This window comes from Euprymna scolopes, chromosome 5 (genome assembly GCF_053919585.1).
Source record: "Euprymna scolopes isolate OS-2025 chromosome 5, ASM5391958v1, whole genome shotgun sequence".
NCBI lineage: Eukaryota > Metazoa > Mollusca > Cephalopoda > Sepiida > Sepiolidae > Euprymna > Euprymna scolopes.
In genome coordinates this window covers 91062131-91070004 of record NC_136486.1, presented here as the reverse complement: position 1 = coordinate 91070004, position 7874 = coordinate 91062131, and the positions used below count along the sequence as shown (strand labels likewise).

Below are 7874 nucleotides of genomic sequence, written 5' to 3'. Positions count from 1 at the left end.
TACTATACATAAATCAGTACTATTACAGACCCAATTTTCTACAGAATGTTTATATAAACATTTAAAAAAAAATTGGATCTGTAAAAATAAATACAAAGTCTGCATGAATGAAAATATTTTACGACTGCCAACCCTTCATACCAATTGTCACTATCCAGCTCTCCTATTCCCTGGGGAACTTGGTCCCCATTTCCCCTTCACTCTTCACATAAAAAATCGGCCTTGTGCTTAATTTGCTAGGTGGGGGAGCAAATAAATACCCTTTTCTTGGTCTTTTGGCCAAGATCAAAGTGTAGTATCTGTTCTTGCTACATGCTGTACTTATGTTTGTAACTTTGTGATATAAAGTGGGGGATCACTTTTCTGTATTAATTTAATGTAAAATGATCACCCACTTTACATACAACCAGTCAGTCTCTCTTTATAAAACATAAACATTTATAAATATCTAAATGTAAATATGTCCCTCCATGCATTCCTTTTGCCCTTGAAACATTTTTCTCAATACCATTCCTTTTTTTTTTATTGAAATATTTTCTATTAAGTAAACATTGACAATTGCAACCACTTTCGCTTAAATTAATTCACGAGCATTTTCCAGGATACCAATATTGAACTCTAGTTGATTTCGCTTAGCAAGATTGTGTCTAGTTTATTATTCCACTCCCTATGTAACAAACAAGATACTGTAATCAGTGTCTTTCAGCATCGAGCAAACAAAAATCACCTCACACCAGCTACTCAGCATTGATCATCAAGATCCAAATGTAGAATCTCCTCAGCCAGATCTTGGTCATCAAACTAGATCACCACTCGACTGAACCTATTAACTAGTATCATCTTTTCCTGACTAATCCAGCTCTTCTTTGCAGCTTTTTTTTCCAGTCCGCTGCTTTGTTTTACTTCAACTTCTGTATAATGTTCACACTTAACTAGCTACCACAACTGCTGAGCTGCACTTCAACTTTTTTGTGGCATACTTCAACGATCATTGTTGGAGAAGCAAGCCAACCGGGCGCTCAAAAATAAAATTCACGTGACCTCATCAACTAAAACTAACCATACGTAATTATATCTTCTTGCTAAATAAAGCCGGTTATTTTTTATATACAACTTCATTTTTGCTATCATTCTTTCATGTCTATTCTTATATTCGTCTAACAAACTGCAAGACTGATTTTTTTTGTTTTTAAATTTAAGAGTCACCACTTATGAAGATCCAAAGGCCACTGAAGGCTAAGGAATCTTGTATAATTACACATCTTGTGCATGTAAAACATTGGCATTATAGATCTAAAATCTTGAACTTTTACTCTGAAAGAAACTAATATGACATAAGTCTTATCAAAACAGTCTATTTGCATTACAATCTTACAGTTGGTCATATAGAACCGAAAAAATAAAAAAAGAATGATATTTAATATTTCTCATTTTTTGTTACCACGGAAAAAAAGCGGAGTTGGGATTGCGTTATAATCTTACATTATCGGTGGCAGGAGAAAAGACGTACTAAGAAAGAGACAGACAGAGCTGAAAAAAAAAAAAAAAAACGCCTGAAAAAAGACTAAGTCGAAAAAAGAATTCGCACGCGTGAAAAGGACATTTTGTTTTTGAGGAAAAAAAAAGAAGAGAAAACAGAGAGAGAAAAAGAAACGCCGGTTGCAAAAAAAAAAAAAACGTTTGAACATTTTGAAAAAAAAAAAAGGGAAACAGAGAGAGAGAAAAAAAAGAGACACTTTTTTGACATTCAACAAGTGCGCGCCGCAAAGCGACGGGAAGAGAGAAAGAAAGAGACACTTTTGACAGCTTCAACAAGTGCGCGTTGCAAAGCGATGAGAGAGCGAGATAGAGAGGAAGAGAAGAACAACACAGGCAGATAAGCAGAGCCTTTTTTTCTGTCGTCTGTGCAAGTTGGCCTAGAGAGAGAGAGAGAGAGAGAGAGAGAGAGAGAGAGAGAGAGAGAGAGAGGAAAAAGTTTTTATTGATGTTGCTTAATTTTTTTTTGGTGATTGAATAATAGTTTTTTATTATTATTCTGTTGGTGTTGTAATTTTTCTCTCTTGTGAAGTACCTATTTACTATGCCTCCCCACGGGACAGAGTTAGACACCAGGGTCGTTTTTTAACGTGGAGAAAAGGTACAAAAATAAAAATTGTCTCAGTCGTGAAGGATTTCTCCTCCACCGAAAGAGAACAAGAAATGGAAGTGCAGCATCTGAAGAACAGATACTACACTTTGATGGTATTTATTTGCTCCCCCACTGAGCAAATTAGGCACAAGGCCGTTTTTAATGTGAGGTAAAAACCAGCTCCCCTAAAAGTAGGCAAAAAGGGGGCACTCTGGTTACCAAAAATAATAATTGTCCCAGTATAGAGGGTTTCCCCTCCATTGACTGGTACAAATTATCTTAAGTGCAGCATCTGCCGGAACAGATGGTATTTATTTGCTCCCCCACCGAGCAAATTAGGCACAAGGCCGATTTTTAACGTGAGGAGTGAAGGGAGGGGGAAGGGAAAAAGGGGACCAGCTCCCGAGAGGTGGGAAATGGGAGCTGGTTAATGGTCAGGCATGTGGGGTTGCCCCCACATCTGGTCTTTGCTAGTCATAGCTAGTCATAGCTTGCAGCATCTGAAGAACAGATGGTATTTATTTGCTCCCCCACCGAGCAAATTAGGCACAAGGCCGATTTTTAATGTGAGGAGTGAAGGGAGGGAGAAGGGGAAAAGGGGACCAGCTCCCGAGAGGTGGGAAATGGGAGCTGGTTAAAGGTCAGGCATGTGGGGTTGCCCCCACATCTGGTCTTTGCTAGTCATAGCTAGTCATAGCTTGCAGTATCTGCCGGAACAGATGCTACACTTTGATCTTGACCAAAAGGCCAAGAAATTACATATATTTGAATATTTTAATATCATAGGGGCGTAGAGAGATAATCCAGAATGATGATGAGATAAATAAATCTGGATTACAGTTTGGTTGCCGTAGACCAAGACGGTCTTGTGTTACCATGGAAGAAGAAAGAAAGAGCAGCGAGCGGTAGCTGGCAGAAGGAGGGAACTGTGTAATGCAACGTGGAAAGAATCGCGAATTGTTGATCCTTGGTGGCCTTGAACACCACGTTCGCTCTGCTGGTGGTTGAAAAAAAAAATAGCATTGATGAGTGCTGCGCCTGGGGTACGGTTGAGGAGATCGATGCCTGTCAGTCATAGCTGCGTTAATGGATACAAGAGAAAATTGGGGAGTAGAATAATATACCCGAATATTAAACTCTTGGAAGATAAAACATTAGTGTTTGTGTTTGAATTATCGAAGAGGATTCGATAGATCAAGAAACCAAATATAAGGTTTATCAAGTTGTACCCTATCCACTGGACACACCCAAGTTAGGGTTGGTAGCCAGTTACAGAGTGGAGTCAGAATATGAGCTAATTAATATGGCCAGAGATAAATTTATGCTGTTGAATCAGCGAGAGGCAGGAATATGCCGAAATAATGGTCTTGGAATTTGCCAGTCACAGAGTCCGTTGTATGTCACTGGAGATTATGAGTTGTGTGTGTTGCGATTATTTCAGGAGGTTGAGAGAGTGATAAATAGCGTCTGCAAGGTTGAAGTGGCAAGTGAAGATCTTTTGCCACTGGCTATAAGAGTAGCTGAAGGCACCTGGTTGGTATCCACGCAACAGAAGATGGAATTGTCTAAGGTATGCGGTAACACGGCTGCTGGAATAATCAAGGTGGGACCACCTTTAACTATGGTAGAACTGGACAGGGGTTGTGAAGCCTGGGGAAAGGGCATAGGGTTACCTGCATATTATCAGGTTGAGGAATGGTATTTCTTAAAAGCACCTGAGGTAGAGTGGGCGAATGACCAATTGACTAACCTCACTGACCTCTGGGACCCCCTGATCCATCGTTCAACACCACATACCCGACTTAGGCTACCAAAAGCTATGGGAGGAGTTAGACGAATAGATTTGAGTGAATTACAGGCCCGACTGAATGGTCTGGAGAATACAGAAGCTAGGGATAGGCTTTATAAGGCAGTGGTTACCGGAGCAGGAGTGAGCACTCTAGTAACGATAATTGTGCTGTTGTTGGTGGTTGCATGGTGCGTGAAGAGAGCGAATATGGGAGGAAAGCAAAGTAATGAGCATCTCGAAGCTGATTGCACAGATGTGATTCTGGAAAATGCGGCTGCTGGTGCTGACGAAAATGAAGTGCAGCCCAAGAACCTTCCTGATGCTGAAATCCAAGGGAACTGAAGACGACTTGAAGATCTTCTTTTCTTTTCTCTTCTTTTCTCTTTGTTTTACCCAGAATTCTTGCAAGCTGAGAACCGTCAAAAGAAAGTCCCAACGTTACCTTGAATGACCGTCTATTGAGGTGAGAAGAAGTCCTCAGTGAAAGAAAAATCTTACAAAATGCTTATAAAGAAGACTTGAACTGTGAAATAAAAGGTTCAACTACAACTGCTTAAGGTGAGAAATATTCCCTTAGCTAAATAAAAAGCGGGTCCTTTGAGAACCCTGATTAGGGCTACATACCCTGTATTATGAGACTGTGCTGTTGATAGCAACAAAGTGAAAAAAAAACCCTGAAAAAGAAAAGTCTTGTAAATTGTGACTGTGACTGTGGGAAAAAAATTTGAACTATGATAAAATTGGTGGAAAGAAAATTGAAAAAAGGTAAATAACTCTTATAAAGCCTTGAAAAAAAAATGTCGAGTAATGTTATTTGAAAAAAAAAAGGGACAAAACTTTTAAACAAGGGAAATAACTCTTATGAGTAATTGATGAACTTAATGCATTTTATTGAGTAACAATTTTTAATGATTATCTTATCTTTGAATTATTAATGTGAATTGAAAAAATATATACGAACAAAGAAAAAAAAATTGCATGTGAAAAAGAAGAAACTGTATTAGCCCTGACGAACTTTGAACTTTTACATTTTGATGATTTTATGAACTTTTTTAATTAACTTTCTTATGGACTTCTGAATGAAAAGGGGGAGAACCCTGCATAAAAGGGTGGATATGGGATTGTGTGTATGTTATCTTGTTGACGGATAATTTGAGGATGGAGAGAGGGGTCTGTGAAAAAAAAATCTGACGGCGAACTGTAAAAAGGGATGGAGTGGTGTGTTAAGGAATTAGACTCTATTGGTTCTACGAAGCAATATAGTCTTATGGGGGCGAATGTAACGTAATCCCCCATTGAGGAGCATTAGAACTACGCTGAGGTAGCTTATCATTCCCAGGTGACGCCAGCTAACCCAAGGATTTAAGATAGAAAAGATAAATATATATATTTTATTTCATGTCAAAATAGATATTGTTTGAAACCAGAGAAATATATCTTTGCCGCTAAAAAGTTGATGACAGGAAATTTCACTTATAACATTGTCTGGCCTTAGTGATCTCAAGGTCGGATGTCAGAATTGACATCTGGCCTTGGAAATCGTGAGAATTAGTAATTCAGATTTCAGGTATGGGAATCGTGCCCACTCAAGGATCTGGGGCTTCCAATTTCGTGGCGAAATCTTATTGGCCGGGGGGGGGGGATTTCCACCCCATCCACATACCTAACTATATATACGACTGTCCTGTGAAAATTAGTCAGTTGAGTTGGAGTAGATTGCTTGTGGAGTTCGAGAACAGACCGTATATAGACGTGACCACTCCACCTTCCTCACTCAACCGTCTGTCGCTGTCTGTGAAGAGATTTGAAACTGTGAAAAAAAACTTACAAAAAACTGAATGAGATTTGTAAAAACATTTGTACATACTTCTGCGAAATTAAGCTTCTGTAGATTAGACTACATGAGTTTGTCTTTCTTCCTGCCTGCTGCTTCGATATTCGCTTTCAGCATACCAGATTTCATGTAACAACCTCAGAGAAGACTAGAATACACAAGCCAAGAATTCAGATAGACAGGGGTCCTCAACTACCTTCTCACGTGAGTGGTTACACTCATCAAGAACTTGTTTACATTAGACTTAAAGACGGCCATATTGTAGTCAGCTGGAAAGCAAGCGAACAGAGAGAGTTCCACAGGTGTATAGTTCTTAGAAAGAAGCTTTGTTCATGGAATCTATGTTTAGGTTTAGGCAAAGGTAAAGAGTGGGGGAAATTATTCTCTCCAAGAGGAACGTTCGCCAAAAATGCATCATACTTAACAAATAACTTTTACCAAATGCAAGAAAATGTATTCTATTGATTTGCATAGCTTTTCAGTTTTCGTATATTTTTAAGCGTTTTTTGTTGTTGTTTTCTTTTTAGAATTTGTATCGTTGCCTTAGAGGTCTGTAAAAATAGAGATTAAACTGGCACCTTATTTAATTTGATGCAAAGGTTCGATATTGTATGTTTAAACAACTGAAAAAAAAACTAAAATTAAACAAAAATACAAGTGATGACTATTACCAATTAATCAGAAATTTTATTTTTCTAAAGATGTTTACAAGTTCTTTATTTCAAAATACTCCGAATCTTTCAATCTTAGTGATCGTGCCATCTTGAATCCATATTTTTACAAGCATTCTAGTAAAATCTGAAAATAAAAATTAGAAAAAAAAATACTTAAAAATACTGTAACAACTGAAAAGTCGATAAAAGAGTAAATTTTTTTGCATTTGGTAAAAGTTATTTATTGTAAATTTGTTCTTTTCATACTTAGTTTTATTCTTAACTATAATGTACCATTCTTGAAGGTGCATATGAAATGAAAATGGTATTTATTTTAAAACAATCATATTTTATTATTATAAGCAATAAATAATCAGCCACTTCAGGAAAGGAAAGCCAGATTGTGAATAGCAGAAATCAATATTTATTTGTCGGTTTCATGACAGCCAAAATATTTTTTATTACAATTTATGAAACGGAGCAGAAATGGTTGAGCAATCTACAGATAGTTCTACAGATAGTTAATGAAACAACTTTTTCATTTTTTAATCTCACTTCAAGTTGAAATCGCTCCAGACTAGGTATAAAACCATCTAACGTAAGGAGCTACAAAAATACTTCAAGACCAAAAACTAGCCAATGATAAGTGTTAGATTGATGGATTATGACTCAGAAAACAACAATTTTTCCCTTTTTTTCAGAAACATTGCTCATGGAATGTGAGGATTAGAGGGCAAAATAATGGAAACAGGAGTTAACAAGGCCACTGAAAGTAAACGTAAGATCCACTTTCAAGTTAAGGTCAATAAGCTCCTCTCCCCACCTCTCTATGTTTAGAATGAGTCTAATAATTTTCATCAAATCATTTAGTAAATGAACTTTATTTTACTTTTTGGAAACGTTTTCAGCTTTGCTCTTTTGTGGGACTAAAAAGCACAAAGCTTCAAAACGGTAACTCTTCACTGATTATGTTCAAATAAAAAAAGTTTTCAATGAAGAATTGCCTCCCTTGAAAGATAATACTCTAGTCTTGTATGTGAAATTTAAATTTGTTCAAATATTTTCCTCTTAATTCAATATGGTGAAATGTTTAGGCAGAAACACTGGATATGAATGGATTATAAATTCGGTAATTTGACAGAATAGTTAACAGCCGAGAAATTAGAAAATAAAAACAAAATGTACAACAAACAACTCCCATCGAATGCATTTAAACTTAATTTTCTACCAACCTGTATATATTTAAAATATTGAAACTAATTGTAAGGTTTATTATCTCTGAATTGGTTATTGTTAAGTTGACTTATTGAAAAAAATTGTCATGATTTCTTTTCTTTATTAATTCAGGCTAGTTAAAAAAAAAAGGGGGGGGGACTTACTTTACAATTAATCATAAGTACCGAGAAGGCGGGGCTTATCAATCAGATTAAGAATTTATGGTAAGTCTTTGTTTCTTAAACTATTTTTATT

General features: G+C 36.7%; 1 pseudogene; it reads left to right on the top strand.

The window, feature by feature from the left end:
• Positions 1 to 258: 258 nt before the first annotated feature.
• Positions 259 to 396, top strand: LOC145277274 (U2 spliceosomal RNA; annotated as a pseudogene).
• The last annotated feature ends 7478 nt before the right edge of the window (positions 397 to 7874 follow it).